At 38.3% G+C, this 21,748-nt stretch overlaps 1 protein-coding gene across 16 annotated transcripts in view; it reads right to left on the minus strand.

Annotated features, from left to right (window-relative positions):
• DLGAP1 (DLG associated protein 1) overlaps window positions 1–21,748 on the minus strand; it is a 1,139,806-nt gene that overhangs the window by 991,789 nt on the left and 126,269 nt on the right. The window lies entirely within an intron of this gene.

Consider the following 21,748-nt stretch of genomic DNA (forward strand, 5'->3'; position numbering starts at 1 on the left):
TTTTCCAACTCCATGCTCTTCTGTCCTCTTTCACATTCGAGGAAATTTTTTTTTAATTTAGAAATCATCTACAGTAAAATATCAAAATATCAATTTTTTTTCCTTTTAACGGTTTAATATGACATACTTTTTTTTTTTTTTTTAATAAACTTGCCTTATGTTTACTTTCACTGTTTAGGAGACAGATCAGCTGTGATCAAAATTAGCCAGTAGAACACCCATTAAACAAATAAATTAAAACAGCATTCAAAGAAATTCCCCTATTTCTGGACCCAAATAGCAGTCTTTTTGTCTATCTTTGTGGCAATACCACACTGTCTTAATAACCATAACTTTGTAATTTTGATACATGGTGTCTTAAATTATCTGGCTTGGTCCTTCCAGATCATCTTGGCTATTTCTGTGTTTTTCCCAAAATGTTAGGCTTTATAAATTTTAGACTCAGTTAATTTCCACCAGAAAAATCACACAAACCTACTGTGATTTCATTGGGATTACATTTTTTTCTGTAGATCAATTTAAGCTATGGTCAGAAGAATATGTATCTCATTAAACACATTGTTCAGTTAAAAATGGAAGAATTTAAATAAACAAAATAAATCCTCAGCTCAAACAAACCAAAAGAAAGCACAACATAAGAAATAATAAACATAAAAGCAGAAACTAATGATCAAAGAATGAGGAATCAGTGTTGTTGCTGTTATTAGGTGCCATTGAGTCGGTCCCAACTCATAGTGACCCTATGTACAACAGAACAAAACACTGCCTGGTCTTGTGCCATCCTCACAATCCTTGCTATGTTTTGAGCTCGTTGTTGCAACCACTGTGCCAATCTATCTAATCGAAGGTTTTCCTCTTTTTCATTGACTCTCTATTTCAGCAAACATGATATCCTCCTCCAAGGATTGGTCCCATGAAACAGAAAATCACCATTTAGCAACACCATGGTAATAATTATTCTAGACAGGCAAGAATCACTGATAGAGGCTAAAATTATTGGGCAAAAGAGTAATGAAAACAGAATATTTACATAGCCTCAAATGATCCCTCACAAGATACTTATTAACTACAAGAAGAAAAAAGAAATTTTATAGTAGATAAACCTGGCAGTTTCCACCTTAACCAAGTGATCAAACATAACATCACCAGGATGAGACCTATCAACATAGTACACCTCATGATATGATGCTCAGAGAAGGACACAACATGAATACTGTGGTATAATTATGAAAAATTAACAACATGGATTTTATCATGAAGAAACATCAGATAAATCCAAATTGTGGGTCACTGTCCAAAAGAACTAGTGAGCACTCTTCAAAAATATCAAGGCCATGAAAGACAAACACCAAGGAAGTTCCACAAATTAAAGGAGAATAAAAAGACATGAAAACTAAATGCAATGTGTGATCCTGGGTAGGATCCTGAACCAGGAAAATGACATTTGTGGGCAGAGTCAACATGGTACTACAGACAGAAGCACCACACCATCCCTCTACACCAAAGGCCCTAAAAACTAAGTAAAATAGACACAAACACAAACATCAACCCTTGAACCCTGTGGGTCAAATGAAGATAAAAAACTCAGTCAAGCACTGAATGGAATAAGAAACTGACAGAGAACGGTGGCCAAGGAGGGATACATGCGAAGGTCCCCAATCAGCTAACACAGCACAGATTCATCATCCTGAACTCCTGTCAGAGACTGGCAGAATAGGAGTACGGAAAAGCAGCTTCACGGAGCTCCCAGCAGGAGACAGAGCACCCGGTAACCAGCAATATATGCTTCCTCACCCCCCATCCTTCTCCCCCCTCACTCAGGCTCCACCACTGCCTAGCTGGCTGTGGTCACTCGGCTGGCCAGACAGTGCAGGCTCTGTGCTGCTTGGATTCGCCCTGCCCACATCGCAGACTAGAGGACGGGGAGTATGGGAAAGCAGCTTCACAGACCTCCCAGCAGGAGACACAGTACCAGTAACCAGCACTATACACTTTTCTGGCCCCCACACTTATTCCCCCCACTTGACCTCCATCGCCTCCTGTCAGCCGCAGTCTCTTGGCCCAGAAGCACAGGCTCTGGCTCCATGCCAGCTTCCTCAGGGCCATTTTTTTGCTGCTGCTGTTGCTTTTCTCCACTTCTTTTGTTTTTTTCCCTGCCTCTCACCTGTTTCACATCCTTTCTCTCGAACATCTGGCTCCATGTGCCATCTTTACTTCTTCTTGAAAGGCTGTGAAGCACTGCTTGGCTGGGGAACTGCTTCCATGGTCTGGGCTGTCACACTGGGATTCTGAGGGCCTTTTTTTTCCTTTATTCTGTTCTGTTTTTGTTTTGGCTGTTTGTTTATTTTCTTTTTCTTTTCTCCACTTGGGAGCCCCTCCTAGCCAAGCTGTACTGTGGGGGCTTAGGAGCCACTTCCCCAGTTTGTACAGCCATGTTGGGGGGATCCCTGTGGGCATTTCTTTGTCTTTTATTTTTCTCTTTTTTTCCTTTTTGTATTATTTCATTTCTCAGTCTCTCATCTCTCTATAATTACCTTATTTTCCTGCCTCCTGAATACCTGGTGCTGTGTGACATCTCTATCCCTTCTAGCCAGGCTGCACTCTGCAGCCTGTGAGCAATTTCCCCAGTCTTTGAAGATGCACTGGTGGGATCCCAGGGGACTTTTCTGTTCTTTTAATTTTTATTTTGTCGTTTTCCCCTTTTTCTTTTTGTTTTTCTCCATTTCTCAGATTCTCATCTCTCCACTCCAATGGCAACTTTCCTTAGTACTCTTTTTTTTTGCCCCGTTTCTCTCTCCTTTTCTGTACCCATCTTAGCTCCACATATCACAACTTCCTCCCTCTCTCCTGCCTACCTGCACTGTGCGATGAACATCACACCCAAGAGCTGCACAGGCATGGCATACTAGAACCTGTCCTGCACTGACTCCAAGCTGGCCATGTCGGCCCTAGCATGTGCCACAGACAACACATCTCAGCCCCTCCCCTTCAGCTAGACCTGACCTGCAGCTGAGTAACTGCCCCTGCCCATTGGGCATGGAGGTGAAATGTATAGTGCCCACAGACAAGCAAACAACAAAGAACACACAGCCCACCGGCTTAGACATAACCAAATAAAATAAAAAAGCAGGATGAAACAAACAAATCTAAATCAGTGAACTAAGAAAATAACTACTAAATGTTGCAAAGACAGCAGAAAATGTCAAAACATAAAAAACAGAATAGGATGGTTCCACTAGGCATCCAAAATAAAACACAAGATGACTTTCCAGTAGAAGAAAAGGCACTAGAACTACCTGATAGATAATTCAAATCTTTAATATTCAGAGCTATCCAAGAGTTGAAGCAAAAAGCAGACAAAAATGAGGAAAAAATAGACAAATTCATGGAAAAGGTAGAAAAATTCATGGAAAAGAGAGACCAAAAATGGAAAAATCGAGGAAAATAATACAGGAAAAAGATGCCAAAATAAATTCACAACTAGAAGTCATACAAAAACTACAATTAGAAATTCAAAAGACAAATGAAAAGATTTTAGAAATGGACAGTGTCAGAGAAGGGCTGAAGAGCAGGTTCGAAACAATAGAAGACAGGTTCAGAGAAACTGAAGATAAACACTTGGATAAAATTTTGTTTAAGGAAAAATCAGAAAAAAAGAATGAAGAAAACTTGAAAATTATGTGGAATAATACCAAAAGAAAAATTCGCCAGTGAACAGAGTTCTAGAACAGGGAGAGGAAACGGAAAACACAGAGAGGGTCATTGAAGACTTGCTGACAGTAAACTTCCCTAATATCATGAAAGATGAAAAGCTGACCATCCAAGAAGCTCAACAAACCCCATATACGATAGACTCCAAGAGAAAATCAGAGCAGGTGGAGAAAAACAAAAAGTCACATACAGATGGGAAACAATAACACTAAACTCTGATTATTCGGCAGAAACTATATAGGCAAGAAAGCAATGGGATGACACACATAAAACCTCAAAAGAAAAAAAATTGCCAATCAAGAATAATACATCCTTCAAAACTATTATTCAAATACGATGGTGAAATTAGGACATTTCCAGATGAATAGAAATTTAGTGAATATGTAAAAAAACAAACCAAAATTATAAGAATTATTCAAGAGACTCCTGTTTGAGAAAAAAAAATCAGAGCGAAGCCTGAAACTAGGAAGCAAGATTGTATCAGCCAGATACCAAGCTAGGAAATGAACTCTCAAGGAAAATCCAAAGGCAAAAGAATTACAACAGGGAATCAGAGAGGTTAATCTGTAAATGACAATGATATCAGAACAATAAAAGAGGGAATAAACGGTATAGTTATAGGAGGTGGGGCCAAGGTGGTGGAGTAGTCAGGCACTTCCACTGAACCCTCTTGCAACAACAACAACAAAAAAATGACCCCAAAAAAACAAGTGAAACGATTATATTTATGACAAGCTATGAGCCCTGAACATTAAAGGCAAAGTTAGAAAAGGACTGAGTGGCAGGGGGAGGGAGAGATGGTTCAAAGCAGAGAGGAACTGTCTGGACCAGAATTGCCGGGAAATCTCAGGCACCATTCCCGGGAGCAAACAACCAGCTGCACAGCCTACTCGCACCTCCGGAACCAGAGAAGAACTGTGCTCCCGGCAAAAGCTAAGTACTTGCATATATTTTACCGCGCCCCCAGCCCCCAAGCTGGCTTCAGTGGCTGTCCATTTTCCTGGGCCTGAATAGATTCTGTTGCTTGGCCTGAGCCATTCTCCTGGCCTTAGAGAAGGAATAAATTCACAACTGGGGGAAAAGATAATCTGCCAGGTCCACTGACCTCGGGAGCTCCGGATAGAAGCAGCTACTGTCCAAGCATAAACAGTCCGTAGAAACTGAATACCTTTCCCCCACACATGGACCTATGTGGGCCTATTTCCGGAGAATAGTCCAACGTTGGCAGACTGCACCTGTTTCACCTGTGCAGTGAAGAGTTGGGTATTTGATGTTTGACACCACTTTGACTATTAAACAGGGTCCTCGCCTACCCATATCAGGGGCCTAAGGACTGGTGGCTCCACTCAGGTCACCCAGCCACCCACAGCAGGGGTCCAAGGATAACTGGTACCTCCCAGTCCTTACAACCCAAAGTATTGGGTGCTCATGGTGCATCTACAGAACCCATCCATCTGTGCTCGCTAGGAAACAGGGATGTGCTTTCCTCACAGACACTCAGGAGGCAGTTGTCAGACCCTGCCTTGTTCAGAACGTGACCCCCCTACTGCAACCAGACACCTGTACCTACACCAACCACCCCTGCCCCTCTAAAACAGGATAGAGCCTGTACCACACCAACTACCTGGAAAACTAAGCTGAATCCACACAAGAAAATTGAATGGACTCCTCATTCATATACCTGATAACAGCTCAAGCCATCTGGTGACAGGACAGTAGAGCTTCAAACGTGAAAATAATCAAGCTAGCTCACTCAAGCAACCTATTTCGGCAGATGAAAACAAAACAAAGCAAAAAACTAGGATACAGTTAAGCAAATATAAAATAAACTAATACACTAACTTAGAGATGGCTGGGAGACAACAGTCAATACCAAATCACATAAAGAAGCAGAACATGATAGCTTCAACAAGCTCTCAAAACAAAGAATCAAGGGATCTTCTAGATGAAGCTGCTTTCCTGCAATTACCAGATGCAGGATACAAAAGATTAATATACAGAAACCTTCAAGACATGAGGAAGGAGATCAGGTAGTACACAGAAAAAGCCACGGAACACACAGATAAAGCAGTTGACTAAATTAAAAAGGTGATTCAAGAACACAATGCAAAATTTAATAAGCTGCAAGAATCCATACAGAAATGGCAATCAGAAATTCAGAAGATTAATGATAAAATTACGGAATTGGAAAACTCAATAGAAAGTCAGAGGAGCAGAACTGAGTGATTGGAAGACAGAATTGGTGAGCTTGAAGGTAGGACACTTGGCACCAATATATTTGAAAAAAAATCAGAGAAAAGAATTTTTAAAAAATAAAGAAACCCTAAGAATCATGTGGGACACTATCAAGGGAAATAACCTACAAGTGATTGGATTACCAGAACAGGGAAGGACAACACACAATACAGGAGAGGTCAGCACAGCTGGACTAAACCAATAGCAAAGAAGTTTCCTGAATAAACTGAATACTTCAAAGGCCAGCGTAGTAGGGGCGGGGTTTGGGGGGCATGGTTTCAGGGGACATTGAAGTCAATCGACATAATATCTATTAAGAAAACATTCTACATCCCACTTTGGAGAGTGGTGTCTGGGATCTTAAATGCTAGCAAGCAGCCATATGAGATGCATCAACTGGTCTCAACCCACCTGGAACAAGGGAGAATGAAGAACACCAAAGATACAAGGTAATTTTGAGTCCAAGGGACAGAAACGGCCACATAAGCCAGAGACTTATGTGGTCTCAGCCTGAGACCAGAAGAACTAGATGATGTCTGGCTACAACCAATGACTGCCCTAACAGGGAACACAACAGAGAATCCGTGATGGAGCAGGAGAGCAGTGGGATGCAGACCTCAAATTCTCGTAAAAAGACCAGACTTAATGGTCTGACTGAGACTGGAAGGGCCCCGGAGGTCATGGTCCCCAGGCCTTCACTTAGCCCAAGACAGGAACCATTCCCAAAGCCAACTCTTAAGACAAGGATTGGGCTGGACTATAGGATAGAAAATGACACTGGTGAGAAGTGAGCTCCCTGCATCAAGTAGACACATGAGACTATGTGGGCAGCTCCTGTCTGGAGGGGAGATGAGAAGGAAGAGGGGGACAGGAGCTGGCCAAAAGGACACGAAAATAGAGAGTGGAGGGAATGAGTATGCTGTCTCATTAGGGGGAGAGGAACTAGGAGTATATAGCAAGGTGTATATAAATTTTTGTATGAGAGACTGACTTGATTCATAAACTTTCACTTAAGGCACAATAGAAATTAAAAAAAAATTCTGGAGAAACCTGTACATGTCTTGATAAGCTTGAAAAGCTCTCATAGGTCAAAAAAATGGTATAGGTATAAAACTTTCTAATACAGAGGAAGGCAAAGTGATACCAAATAATAATAGAATGGCTAAAACCTAGGAAGATAAAGATAAATTTTAAGGTCACCACAAAGAAAGTTAACAAATCTATTCATCAAAATAAAAAAGAAAAACATAAATTCTCAGGAAAACCAAAGTCTACAAAAACGAAAAAAAATTGACAAAGGAATTCAGCATAGGAGGGTAAAAGGAATAAAGAAAACGCCAGCACCGCAAAATAAAAAGCACTACAAAATGACAACAATAAACTCACACCTATTAATAATTACACTGAACGTAAATGGCCTGAATTCACCACAAAGAAATACAGAGTGACAGAATGGATAAGAAAACAGGATCCAACAACATGCTTTTTACAAGAGACACACCTTAGAAACAAAGACATAAATTTATTAAAAATCAAAGAATAGGATAAATATATCAAGAAAACAGCTACCAAAAAAGAACAGGAGTGGCAATACCAATCTCAGATAAAATAGACCTTAAAACAAAATCCACCATAAAAGACAAAGACGGGCACTATATAATGATTAAAGGGATGATCCACCATGAACACATAACCATAATAAACATCAAACTACCTAATGACAGTGCTCCAAAATACATAAAACATACTCTAATAGCACTAAAAAGAGACATTGACAGTTCCACGGTAATAGTAAGAGAGTTCAACACACCACTCTAGGTAAAGGACAGAACATCTAGAAAGAAACTCAACAAAGATACAGAAAAGCTAAAGATCATAATCAGCCAACTTGACCTCATAGACATATATGTAAAACTCCACCCAACAGCTCAAAGTAAACATTCTTTTCCAAAGCACATGGAACGTAGTCCAGAATAGACCACATCATAGCTCTTAAAGCAACCCTCAACAAAATCCAAAACACTAAGATAATACAAAGTATCTCCTCTGACCACAATACCCTCAAAGTAGAAATTACCAACAAGAAGAGCAAGGAAAAGAAATCAATTACATGGAAACTGAATGACATCCTGCTTAAAAACCACTGGACAACAGAAGAAATCAGAGATGGCATCAAAATATTCCTAGAATCAAATGAGGATGAAAACACACCATACCAAAACCTTTGGGACACAGCAAAGGCAGTCCTTTGGGGTTAATTTATAGCAATAATCGTATACATCGAAAAAGAACAAAAGGACAAAATCAAAACCGTAGCTATACAATTCGAACAAATAGAAACAGAAGAGCAAAAAAAATGCCCAAAGCCAACAAAAGAAAGGAAATAATAAACATTAGAACAGAAATAAATGAAACAGAGAATAGAAAAACAATGGACAAAAATCAACAAAACCAAAAGTTGGTTCTTTGAAAGGATCAACAAAATCAACAAACCACTGGCCAAATTCACAAAAGAAAAACAGGAGAGGACGCAAATAACCCATATAAGAAATGAAATGGGGGAACATTACAACAGACCCAAATGGAATAAAAAGAATCATAACAAAGGGTTATGTAAAACTATACTGCAACAAACTTGAAGACCTAGAGGAAATGGACAAATTTCTAGAAATACACTACTTACTGAAACTAATACAAAATGACATTGAAAATCTGAGCAGACCAACAGCAAGAGGACAGATTGAAAAGGTAATAAAACCAACTCCCAACAAGAAGAAGCCCTAACCCAGATGGCTTCACTGGAGAATTCTACCAAACATTCAGAGAAGAGCTTAAACGAGTACTACTCAGACTATTTCAGAACACAGAAAAGCACACAATACTTCTGAATTCATTCTATGAAGCCGGCATAACCCTGATACCAAAATCAGGTAAAGCACCACAAAAAAAAGAAAATTATAGGCCAGTATCTCTCATGAATATAGATGCAAAACTTCTCAAGAAAATTCTAGCTAATAGAATTCAGCGTCATATGAAAAAAAAAAAAAAAAATAAACCACGACCAAGTAGGATTAACACCAGGTTAGTTCAACATTAGAAAATCAATCAATGTAATCCACCACATAAGTAAAAGGAAAGAAAAGGATCACATGATCATCTCAATTGACACAGAAAAGACATTCAACAAAGTCCAACATCCATTCCAAGTAAAAACTCTCAATAAAATAGGTATAGAAGGGAAATTTCTCACATAATAAAGGGTATCTATGCAAAACCAATAGCCAACATCATTCTTAATAGAAAGAGGCTGAAAACATTCCCCTTGAGAACAGGAACAAGACAAGGATGCCCTTTATCAACACTCCTTTTTTAACATTGTGCTGGAAGTCTTAGCTGGAGCAATAAGGCAAGAAAGAAAAATAAAGGGCATCCAAACTGGTAATGAAGAAATTAAACTGTCCCTATTTGCAGATGATATGATTTATGATACTATACATAGAAAACCCAAAAGACTCCACAAGAAAACTATGAGAACTAATAGAAAGATTCAGAAGAGCAGCAGGACACAAGAAAAACATACAAAAATCAGTTGTATTCCTATACACCAAAAAAGTGAATGATGAAAAGGAAATCAGAAAAACAATATCATTTATTAATAGTCCCTATAAAAATAAAATACTTAAGAATAAAACTAACCAGGGATGTGAAAGACCTATGCAAAGAAAATTACAAAACACTACTACAAGAAACCAAAAGAGATCTACATAAATGGAAAAACATACCATACTCATGGATAGATAGACTCAACATTATGAAAATGACAATTCTACACAAAGCAATTTACAAATACAAGGAATCCCGATCCAAATACCAACAACATTCTTTAAAGGAACGGAAAAACTAATCATTAACTTTATATGGAAAGGGAAGAAGCACTGGATAGTACAGCACTATTAAAGAAGAAGAATAAAGTAGGAGGACTCACACTACCTGACCTCAGAACCTACTATACAGCTAAGGTAGTCAATACAGCCTGGTACTTGTACAGTGACAGATACATTGACCAATGGAACAGAATTGAGAACCCAGGCGTTAATCCATCCACCTATGGCCACCTGATATTCAACAGGGGCCCAAAGTCTATCAAATGTGGAAAAGACTGTCTTTTTAACAAATGGCGCTGGCAAAACTGGATGTCCATCTGCAAGAAAAATAGAACAGGACTCATACCTTACACCATATACAAAAACTAATTCAAAATAGATCAAAGACTTAAATATAAAACCAAAAAGTATAGAGTTCATAGAAGAAAAATAGGATCAATGCTAGAGACCCTAATACACAGCATTAACAGGATACAAACCATAACCAACAACACCCAAACTCCCGAAGATAAGCTAGATAACTGCAATCTTCTAAATATTAAACACTTATGCTCATCAAAAGACTTCACCAAAAGAGTAAAGGAGAACTTACAGGCTAGGAAAAAAAATTTGGCTATTACAAATCAGACAAAGACCTAATCTCTAAAAGCTACAGGAAATCCAACATCTCTACAACAAAAAGACAATGCAATTAACAAATGGGCAATGAAAACGAACAGACACTTCACCAAAGAAGATATTCAAGTGGCCAATAGACACCTGGGGAAACACTCTCGATCACTAGCCATTAGAGAAATGCAAATCAAAACCACAATGAGATACTATCTCACCCCAGCATTACTGGCACAAATTAAAAAGAAAAAAAAAAATACAGGAAATAACAAATGTTGGGGAGGCGGGAAGATGAAAACTCTTACGCACTACTGGGAGGAATGCAAAATGATACAAACATTTCGGAAAATTATATGGGGCTTCCTTAGAAAGCTAGAAATAGAAATACCATATGACCCAGCAATCCAACTCCTAGGAATATATCCTAGAGAAATAAGAGCTGTCACACGAATAGACATATGCACACCTATGTTTACTGCAGCACTGTTCACAACAGCAAAAAGATGGGAATGACCTACATGCCCATCAACAGATGAATGGATAAACAAACTATGGTGCATACACACAATGGAGTATTATGCAACAATAAAGAACAATGATGAATCTGTGAACCATGTCACAACATGGATGAACTGGAGGGCATTATGCTGAGTGAAATAAGTCAATCACAAAAGGACAGATACTGTATGAGAACACTACTATAAAAATTCACAAAAGGTTTACACAAAAAAAGAAACAATCTTTGACGGTTACGAGAGGGGGAAGGGTGGGGATGGAAAAACACTAAGTAGACAATAGATAAGTGGTAACTTTGGTGAAGGGTAAGACAGTACACAATACTGGGGAAGCCAGCACAACTTGTCCAAGGCAAGGTCATGGAAGCTCCATAGACACATCCAAACTCCCTCAAGGACAAACTGCTGGGCTGAGGGCTATGGTGACCATGGTCTCCAGGAACATCTAGCTCACTTGGCATAACATTGTTTATAATGAAAATGTTCTACATTCTACTTTGGTGAGTAGCGTCTGAGGTCTTAAAACCTTGTAAGCAGCCATCTAAGATACTCCACTGATCTCACCCTATCTGGAGCAAGGGAGAATAAAGAAAACCAAAGACACAAGGGAAAGATTAGCCCAAAGGACTAATGGACTGCAACTACCACGGCCTCCACCAGACTGAGTCCAGTACAATTGGATGGTGCCCGGCTACTACCACTGACTGCTCTGACAGGGAGCACAATAGAGGGTCCCAGACAGAGATGGAGAAAAATGTAGAACAAAATTCTAACTCACAAATAAAGAATAGACTTACTGGCCTCACAGAGACTGCAGAAGCCCCAAGAGTATGGTCCCCAGACACCCTCTTCGCTCAGTAATGAAGTCATTCCTGAGGTTCACCTTTCAGCCCAAAATTAGACAAGCCCATAAAACAAAGTGAAACTAAAGGGGCACACTAGCCCTGGGGCAAGGACTAGAGGGCAGGAGGGGACAGAAAAGCTGGTAATAGGGAAGCCAAGGTCAAGAAGGGAGGATGTTAACATGTCGGGGGGTTGTTAACCAATGTCATCAAACAATATGTGTACTGTTTAACAAGAAACTAGTTTGTTCTGTAAACCTTCATCTAAAGTATAATAAAAAATAATAAAAAAAATTCAAAGAAGGTCTATAGTTGTTGCATCAATATTTATAACTGTGCACAGTTACATAAGATATGAACATGTAGCAAAGCTGAGTGATAGATTCATGAGAACTTGACAATATTTTTAAATTGTTCTGTAAGTCTCAACTTATTTCAAAATTAAAGCTACAAAACATTTTTAAAGTACCTGGAAAAAGAATTCAAAGAAAATACATGGAAGGAATGAATAAAAATACAGAAATCAATGGCATTGAAAAAAAGGTGACTATATAATAAAAAAATCAACTATGCCAATAGTTGCTTCTAGAAATTTTTAATAAGGCTGATTAAGAAGAAACATGAAATGCAGTAATATCACTTATGAAAATGAAGGTATCTCTACAATTAGATTAAAGTATGTTGGAAAAACCTTATGCTAATAACTTGTACGACAGAAGAGAGAGCCCAAGAAACCAACCTACATGTATATGGCCATCTGACTTACAACAAAGATGCTGCTGCAATGACTGAGCAAACAAAGAATGAAATCTTTACAATAAATAGTACTTGAGAAATTGAAAATCCACATGGAAAAAAATGGGTCCTTGCCTCTTCCTTACACTGTATCAAAGAAATAAAAAAACAGATGGGCCATAGACTAGTATGAAAGGTAAAATATGATAGCATCTAGAAATCAATATAGCACAATATTTTTATGACATTGATGTAGGCAAAGATTTCTTAAAGAGGACAGAAAATGGAGTAATCATAAAGGAAAACACTGATAAATTAGACTTCATTTAAAATTGACAACTTCAGTTCGATAAAGCTCAGCAGTAAGAGAGTGAAAAGGCAAGCAACAGGTTGAGAGACCATGTTTGTAACGTATAAGCAATAAAGGACTCATCACCAAAATACATAAAGAATACCTATACATAAGTAAGACAAAGACAGACAATGCAAGTGTTAGAAATGGACAAAAGACACGAACAGGATTTCACAAATGTGGGTATCCAAATGGCTGTTATGCAAACAACCATCAACAGAAATGCAAATCAAAACCACAATGGATTACTACCATAAGAATTCAGAATGGCTAAAATTACAAAACAAATAACATCTAGTGTTGCAAAAGATATACAGAATATGGAATTCATACATTACTGGTACAAGTGCAAATTGGCACAATCTCTGAAAAATTGTTTGAATGAAGCTGAACACATGCAGAGTCTATGACCAACAATTCTGCTCCTAGTTACATGACCAAGGAAAATGAGTGTGTATGTGTGCCAAAAGATGTATACCAGAAAGTTCATAGCAGCTTTATTCATGAAAGCCCATAAAAAAAAAAGCCCATACCCAACAATAAAAGTCCATCCACAATAAAATGTACCTGTAAATTATTGTATATTTATACAATGGACTGCCCTCCAGTCACAAAGATCAAACTACTGTTGCATAAAACATGGATAGCCTCACAGACATAATATTGAGATTAAAAAAAAAAAAGTGTATACTGTATCATTCTACTTAAATAAAATTTAAAAACAGACAACCATTTTATAGTGAAAACATTTATTATAATGATTACCTTCGCGGAATATTAAGAAGGTGTGAAATGGAGGCCTTTGGGCTAATGGTAATATTCTGTGTCTCTTTATTAGTGGGGGTTACATAATTGAATTGATCTACAGCATTCACCAAGCTGTATACTGAGATTCATGTACTTTACAGCATGTAAGTTATAATTCAGTGGAAAGTTTAGATAAAAAAAAAACTTGTCTTGAATATATCCTTTTCTCTCAGTTTCTGCTACTGCCATTATAGATCAAATGGGTCATATTATCACAGTTTTCCAAAAGATGCAATTATAACCAAATACTAATTTCTAAGAATATTATTTCTACATAAAGTAACAGAAGAAAGAAAAAGAACTGTTTTTCTCCTTCAACTTCTTTGCCGAAAATGCTTTTGATCTATTGAGGATCACAAAAGATAACATCCTGGTGTTTTCTATAAGTGCTGCTTACTCCATTTGTTCAAGTGTTTCATTATTCTCAACAAATGGAGGAATATACTTGTTACTTGTCACCATAAAGTTCAGTAACCTAGGATATTGGAAAAATATTTTTAATTTATGTGCAACAAAACTGGTCGTTTTTAAAGAGAAAAAATGAGCATATGTTCCTAAACTAAGAAAATAACTTCAGATATATAAAAGTTGATAATGCAGAAACAAAGTATTTTAATTTTCCTCAACATTAAAGTAAATATAATCACATTTCCCCCCACAATTGCAAAATTTCTAAAATCTTTGTCTCCACCAAATTCAATGGCTGATATCAGTTAGTGTGAAATCTCTTAAATTGCAGCCATCCATGAATTTTTCCCAGAAAGACAGTCTCACTTTTAAATAAATGAATAATTTACAGTCTTTATCGTTGAAGATTTCACAATCTGTTGGGGAAGACAGAAAATTATAATTAAATCCATAATTGACATATGAAATGTGAGTGCTAGTCACAGAAGGATTGGTTTCCCCCAGCAGATTGGGAGATATTCGGATTATCTATTAGACTCTGCACTACCCACTGGGTATCCTGAACATGGTTAGATATGAATATACTGTTTTTCCAAATTCTATAATGGTGCCATCCTTAAGGTAACAAGAAAAGGTTAAATTACGATCAACATGTTTTAAAGGAAGTCTGGGAAATATATAATACATTCAATTTTAAAAATAAAATAAACTTGGCATTTGGGATATGTTCCAGTTATACAGAACTCCTTACATATCTTTCACACTTCTGTTCATAAATATTGGCAGATAAATGAAGTTTTACTGTGCAAACACATAATGTCATTTATAGATCCAGGAACAAACTTAGGCACTACAGTAGGACTACGTGAATAATCCCATTTCTCCTGGCACACTAATAGAGTTTCATAACATACATATATTTTTGTGCATTAGATCTGCTGCAAAAGAACCTCTTTAAAGTGTTAAAAAGCAAAGATAGCACTTTAAGGACTAAGATGCGCCTGACCCAAGCCATGGTGTTTTCAATCACCTCATATGCATGCGAAAGCTGGACAATGAATAAAATTTTAAGGACGGCCAAAGAAGAATCGATGCCTTTGAGTTACAGTGTTGGCAAAGAATATTGAATATACCATGAACTGCCAGAAGAACAAATATGTCTTGGCAGAAGTACAGCCAGAGTGCTCCTTAGACACGAGGATGACGGAGACTTCATCTAACATACTTTCAACATGTTATCAGGAGGAACCAGTCCCTGGAGAGGGACATCATGCTTGGTAAAGTAATGGAGAAAAAGAGGAAGATGCTCATCAAGATGGACTGACACAGTGGCTGCAACAATAGGCTGAAGCTTAGCAATGATTTTGAGGATAGCTTAGGACCAGGCAGTGTTTCATTCCGTTGTACATACGGTTGATGGCACCTAACAACAACAACGTACCACAGAAGTCCTCTTTTAACTTTTGTTCTACTCTATCCATACTGTAAATAAAGTCTCCAGTTCCTCTGGATTTAATTCTTCCTGTTACTATTATCAGTGTTTCAATTTGTAGATTTGTCTAATTAGGGAAGCCTTCAAATAGCAGCATGTTATCATTTTACTAATTAATGCTCTCCAGGTGACTTTGTAATTAATATAGGTCCCTCTGCAGAAATAATGACCACAGAAATCATAGCCCCAACACACACTGTGTTGAGTACATTCAAATATGGTTCATTACTGCAAGAATTTAACAAAAGACGGAGAGGTTAACCAAAGTAATCTTCAGAAAAGCACAACAATTCTATCAGCTCACTGCATAACAAAATGCTGCCTTAACAGGCAGTCACACATTCTGCCTTTATGATTCTCTCTGACAATGATGTAAGCACCAAAGAGAAGAATATTAAGGAAGAGTTGCATAACCTTTCCTTCAACCAATTGCTGGCTTGTTTGCTGTAGGTTTAAACACTGCTACAGGCTTCTAGTGGTTGGCAACTCACACTGTGGAAAATGTCACTGGGCTCTGCTATCTCACTAGCTGTGCTCCACAGAGCAGAAAATTAAACTTGACATATTTGCAGGAGGAGTTTTCTGGTTCGTAAAAATCTATAAAAATAGCCACATTTATATATTACAGGGTCACATTTGTAAGTTCGTAGTAGTTCTGAAATAAGTAAATCTGACCAAAAATCTGTCTGTCCTTCTCAGGTGAATAGACCTGTTTATAGCCTACAAAGATACATACACACACAGCACAATACAGTATTTCTAAATCTATGGATTCGAAAATAAAAAAAAATCAATACCTAAAACCATACCTTTCTGCTTCTTTTTTTTTTTTCTGATTTCTTTTTAATAAAGTCTGAATAACTAATCAGTTATCAAAATGCTGGAATTTCACCATGAACAAAGTAGATTTGATGTACAAACGTGACATTACATGGAATAGTTAACGAAAGTTGGAATCACAGAATCGGTTATACTAGGTTTAAATTTATTTTGTTTATTTTATACGAACTATGCTATGATTTAAAATTAATGGCCTTCCTTTAGTAAGGGGTGTGTTGAGGCATATTTGAAACATGCGAATGCATTCTTTCTCTCTGTTAAAAGCGACATGTAGTTTTGCTATAAAAACTGTTATCACCCCAAATTGCCCCACCACACTTAACCCTTTCAGGACCAGCAGTGCATAGCTACCATGTATTTTTTCTACCTCTGAGGTTCACTGGAAAGCCACTGTCTCACTAACAGTACGTGCTCCTGGCAGGTAGGGCCTTACATAACAATTTGAAACCAAAAAAACAGGCATTTTTACTGTTTCACCACAAACTACTGTTTTTACATGGTATTGCATGAGGCAGTGCTAAATCATTGATTTTTTTGGTAGGAAAAACAGAAATTTTGAAAGTTTTTATTTGGTACACATATGTACCTCTGGACTTCAGAGGATGAATTTGTGTTCACAGGGGTACACATATATACCTCTGGACTTTGAGGGTATGATTTGTAGAATGAGGCACAAAACAAAAACTGTATTACCTACCAAAAATTCAGCCAACTCAATGATTCAGCATGCCCTCCATTACTGAAAACACGTAGTATCAACAAAAAATTAAAAGGAAAAAATAATTGGGTGACAAAAGGGTTTTACAAATCTGAAATAAAACTATGAGATACTGAAATGTCCACCAGGATAAGATCATCATTGAAGAAAAATATTCACAATACTGTTTCTAGAAAAGTTTGCATAAATTTTGAAAAAACATCAAGATACTTATTTAAATCACTCAGAGGCATTTGCCAACTTCATCAAAAAAAAGATGCACCTCCCCTGTCTCTTGACAGCTTTATTTTCTTTCTTTCCTGGCTTTCACACTGGTCTCTCAGGAAACTTAGAAGATAATGATATCAGTCTTCTAGATTCCTTCTGCAATGTTACAGGTGAATTTTATTATAAAAACAACCCAGCCAAAAATTCCAGCCTTCAGAGAAGAATTCTCCCAAATCGCTCCCTTTCCTCAGCACCTTAGCCCTCTGGTCTGTGCAGTGTTAGTCTTTCAGCAACACTGCTTTCTCTAACCATGGCTTGAAAAGGCATTCCATCTGCTTTCCTATACTCCCATCGATCAGATTAATGACATTTACTCAGCCCCTGCTAAGTGAAACTCACTGTTCTGCTTGCTGTGTGGATGCAGGTACACATAAGGCATGGAGCGCCTCCTTTAAACAAAGAAATTCCCTTTGACCCCTGTTTGTTTTTCAAAGTAGCCCTAATAAGTAGCACTGGTGGTGCAGTGGTTAAGTGCTCTGCTGCTAACTGAAAGGTTGGCGGTTCAAACCCACCCAGCAGCTCCACAGGAGAAAGGCCTGGTGATTTGTTCCTGTAAAGAGTACAGCCAAGAAAACCCTATGGGGTAGTTCTACTCTGTCATGGAGTCACTTAGAGTTGGAATTCATGCGAGGGCACTTAACAACAACAAAACCCCAGAGCTTCCTTCACCTCCTATCAGTCAACATCTCATCCACTTAAACACACCTGACATCTTTTCACAGAAAAGCTTTTCCACTCGAATTAAGAAAGGCTAACATCCCTCCTTTCCCAACAACCATCAACCAGAACTCCAAGCTCATTCTTGCCTTTTGCCCTTAAAACACACATTTATGACCAGTATTTTATGGAAAAGGCTTACCGTTTAATCTTATTTGACTTAATTTTTCTCTATTATTTTCTGCGTCTGAATTGGCATTACTTTTGTGTATGTGGTTGTAAATTCCTAGAGAGAAGCAATCTTGTGACTTTTGGGACACCTTTTTTAGCACAATTACCAAACCATTGGATACCCCGGTGGTGTACTGGTTAAGTGCTACGGCTGCTAACCAAAGGGTCGGCAGTTTGAATCCGCCAGGCGCTCCTTGGAAACTCTATAGGGTGGCTATAAGTCGGAATCGACTCAACGGCACTGGGTTTCTGGTTTAGCAGAATCAAGCACTAAAGTCTTCTGTGATTATGACAATTATCAATCTGGAATTAGAGACGTTCCTACACTCATTCCCTAAAACTCTTCTGGACAGCAATGCATGTCAGAAAGGCACATATCAAGAACAGTTACCAAGTGCAAGAAAGCAAGGACTTGGGTAACAGCTCTGGCTCTCAGACAACTCTCCTGTTTTAAACGATTTATCGTAAGTCAGGACTTCACAGCATTTAAAGTGCAAATGACCACACACCAAAACTTTGTATTTTTAACTACTTACACTCTGCATTCAGAACACTTGATGCTTATGTCATGAGTGTTTGTTTGTTTGTTGGCTTGTTTTGTTGGTTGGTTTGTTTTTTACCTTGTTCTTCCTTTCTTTCTAGGCCCCAGTTGATGATTTGGCTCAAAAAAGGCTTCCCTACTGAGCACAGGCCAGCAAGTCACAATTTCTTTACAGTCATGCTTCAAAAGCTGACATGCTTCAAGGGACCTGAAGTGGCTACCTCTGTTCAGTCAAGTTACTACAAGCAGCTTCAAGAGTGAGCCTCATACTGAGCAAAACAGCCATTATGCAGCCTCACTCTGTCCCCAAGAGGCGCAACCTCCATGTGACTGGAAGCTGTAAGGCCTCTCTTTCTCCATTACAAGATCATTTCCTCTTCATTGAAAAAGACTCTCTTGGCCTTTTGCTTTTTGTGTATCTTTTTAACGAAGGAAAAAAATGTGGCTCAGAGAAAACATTACTTTCAGAGCGAGAGTGAAAAGCATTTTGCATCCTAAAAATGTGGAAATCTGGGAACGGTATAAGGCATTTAAAAAACATATAAGTATAAATATACATTTAAATACACCTGTTTTCGTTTTTCCCCCCAGGATTTTTCATCCTGAAGTTTACTGCTGCGCTCACGAACAGTTAATAAGCTTATATCAACTTCCGTTGTTCTTAGCTGCTGTCAAGTTGGCCTGTGACTCATGGCAACCCTATGCACAAGGGAACAGAACACTGTCCAGTCCTGCCCACCCCATGGTTGGATTTGGATTAAACCATATGATCCATAGAGTTTACACTGGTTGATATTCAGAAGTACATCACCAGCTCTTTCTTCCTGGCCTGTCTTAGTCTGGAAGCTCTATTAAAACCTCTTCAATATCACCACAACATACAAGCCTCCACTGACAGACGAGTGGTAGCTGCGCATGGACTCCCACATGGACGGTGAAAATTCTACCAATGAACCACCGCTGCCTCCATTATCAACTTTTAGACACCCTGAAATTACTTATTCTCTGTCCTTCTGACAAACAAACTGATAGATACATAAATACAAGAACTCAAATTTATAATTACTAAGTTGATTGATTCTAATTACCATAACTTTCACTCTAGAGGCTAAGTAGCTGTCATCTCCAGATGTGTACAACTCAGATGAATAAGACTTTCAGGCTGAGATATAAAGAGGCACATTACCTGGCTCCTACCACCACTGTTGACAGAGGTGGGGCACCACTGGTGACAGAGCTACTGCCCTTCATCTCCCCAGATCAAGGTTATCTCCTTCACCTCCAGGTCTACAAACATCATTTTCAAAGACAACTCACTAGGTGCATGTCACAATAACTACTCAATATTTTAAAATATGGTCTGCATTTTTAATAATCTTCCAGCTACCTAAGAAGAGACTGCAGGTACAGGCAGCCCCCCAGCTTCTGTAATTTCTCACATCTGTAAAAGAATCTCTCACTACATGCTCATCAAAGGGCCAAAATAAAAAATAGTGACAACACCGAATGCTGAGAAGGACACAAACGATTAGTTCACTCAGATGTTGTAGACGGGAATGTAAAACTGTGCAGCCACTCTGGAGAACAGCTTGGTAGTTTCCTATAAAACAAAGCATGCACTGAACATATGACCCAGCAACTGCACTCCTGAACATTTATCCCAGAGAAATGAAAACTGATGTTCACACAAAAAACGAGCATAAATGTTCACAACAAATAAATTGCAGCTTTATTCATAATAGTCAAAAACTAAAAACAACCCAAATGTCCCTCAGCAACTGAATGGTTAAACAAATGATGGTGCATCAACACCCTGGAATACTACACAACAATAAAATGGAATGTGCTACTGTTAAATTCAACAACCGGACGAATCTTCAGGGAATTATGCTGAGTTAAAAAAAGTCAATCCCCAAAAGTTACCTACTGTATGATATCACTTATATAACATTCTTGAAATAACAAAATTATAGAGATGGAGAACTGATCAGTGGTTGCCGAAGGATTAGGAAAGGGGGGGAGATATGAATTTAAAGGGGAAGGAGAAGGGATTGTTGTGGTGATGATCAGTTCTGGATCTTGACTGTGGCAGTGGTTACACAAATGCATACATGTGACAACACTGCATAGAACACACACACATACACCTAAACAAGTACATGTAAAATGTAAAATCTTAATAACTTCTGTGGTTGTACTAATTCCAATTTCCTAGTTTTCATATTGTACCACAGTTACACAAATGGTTGCCATTGGGGGGAACTGGATAAAGGGTACACAGAACCTCCTGTACATTTCTTTGTAACTTCCTGTAAATCCATAATTATTTCAAAATTAAAATTTACCAAAAAGAAAATCTCCTCTTGAATCTCTTATCCTCCTCCAGCTACTGCTCTCTGCTCCCTTTACAGCAAACTTCCTAACAGTTGTCCATCTACTCCAGCCATACTTGTGAGCTCTCCACCCACTCCATTGAACTGGTTCTTGTCAGGATCACCAACGGCATGTATATTACTAAGTCCAGTGGTCAGTTGTTAATCTTCATCATACGGCTGTCCTTCTGTGACCTAACAACCACACTGGCTCAAGTGATCTGTCCCTGGTCCTCAATACACTTTCTTTACTAGACTTTAAGGACTCTCTCAATTTTCTGTTTTCCTCACAGGTGGCTTCTTCTCAGTCTCATTTAAAGGTTTCTCTTCATTTCTGAAAGACTTCTCTTCTCTGTCCACCTATTCTTTTGGAAATTCAACCAGTCCCCGAAGTTTCAAACCATCTATACGCTGAAACATCCAAATTTATGTCTCTAGCCAGACCTCTTCACTGAGTTTCAGACTTGTATCTAAAAGCCACTATAAATCTCTGCATAGGTAACTCACAACCAAAAAGCCAAACCAAACC

The sequence above is a fragment of the Elephas maximus genome, chromosome 11 (assembly GCF_024166365.1).
Source record: "Elephas maximus indicus isolate mEleMax1 chromosome 11, mEleMax1 primary haplotype, whole genome shotgun sequence".
Lineage (NCBI taxonomy): Eukaryota > Metazoa > Chordata > Mammalia > Proboscidea > Elephantidae > Elephas > Elephas maximus.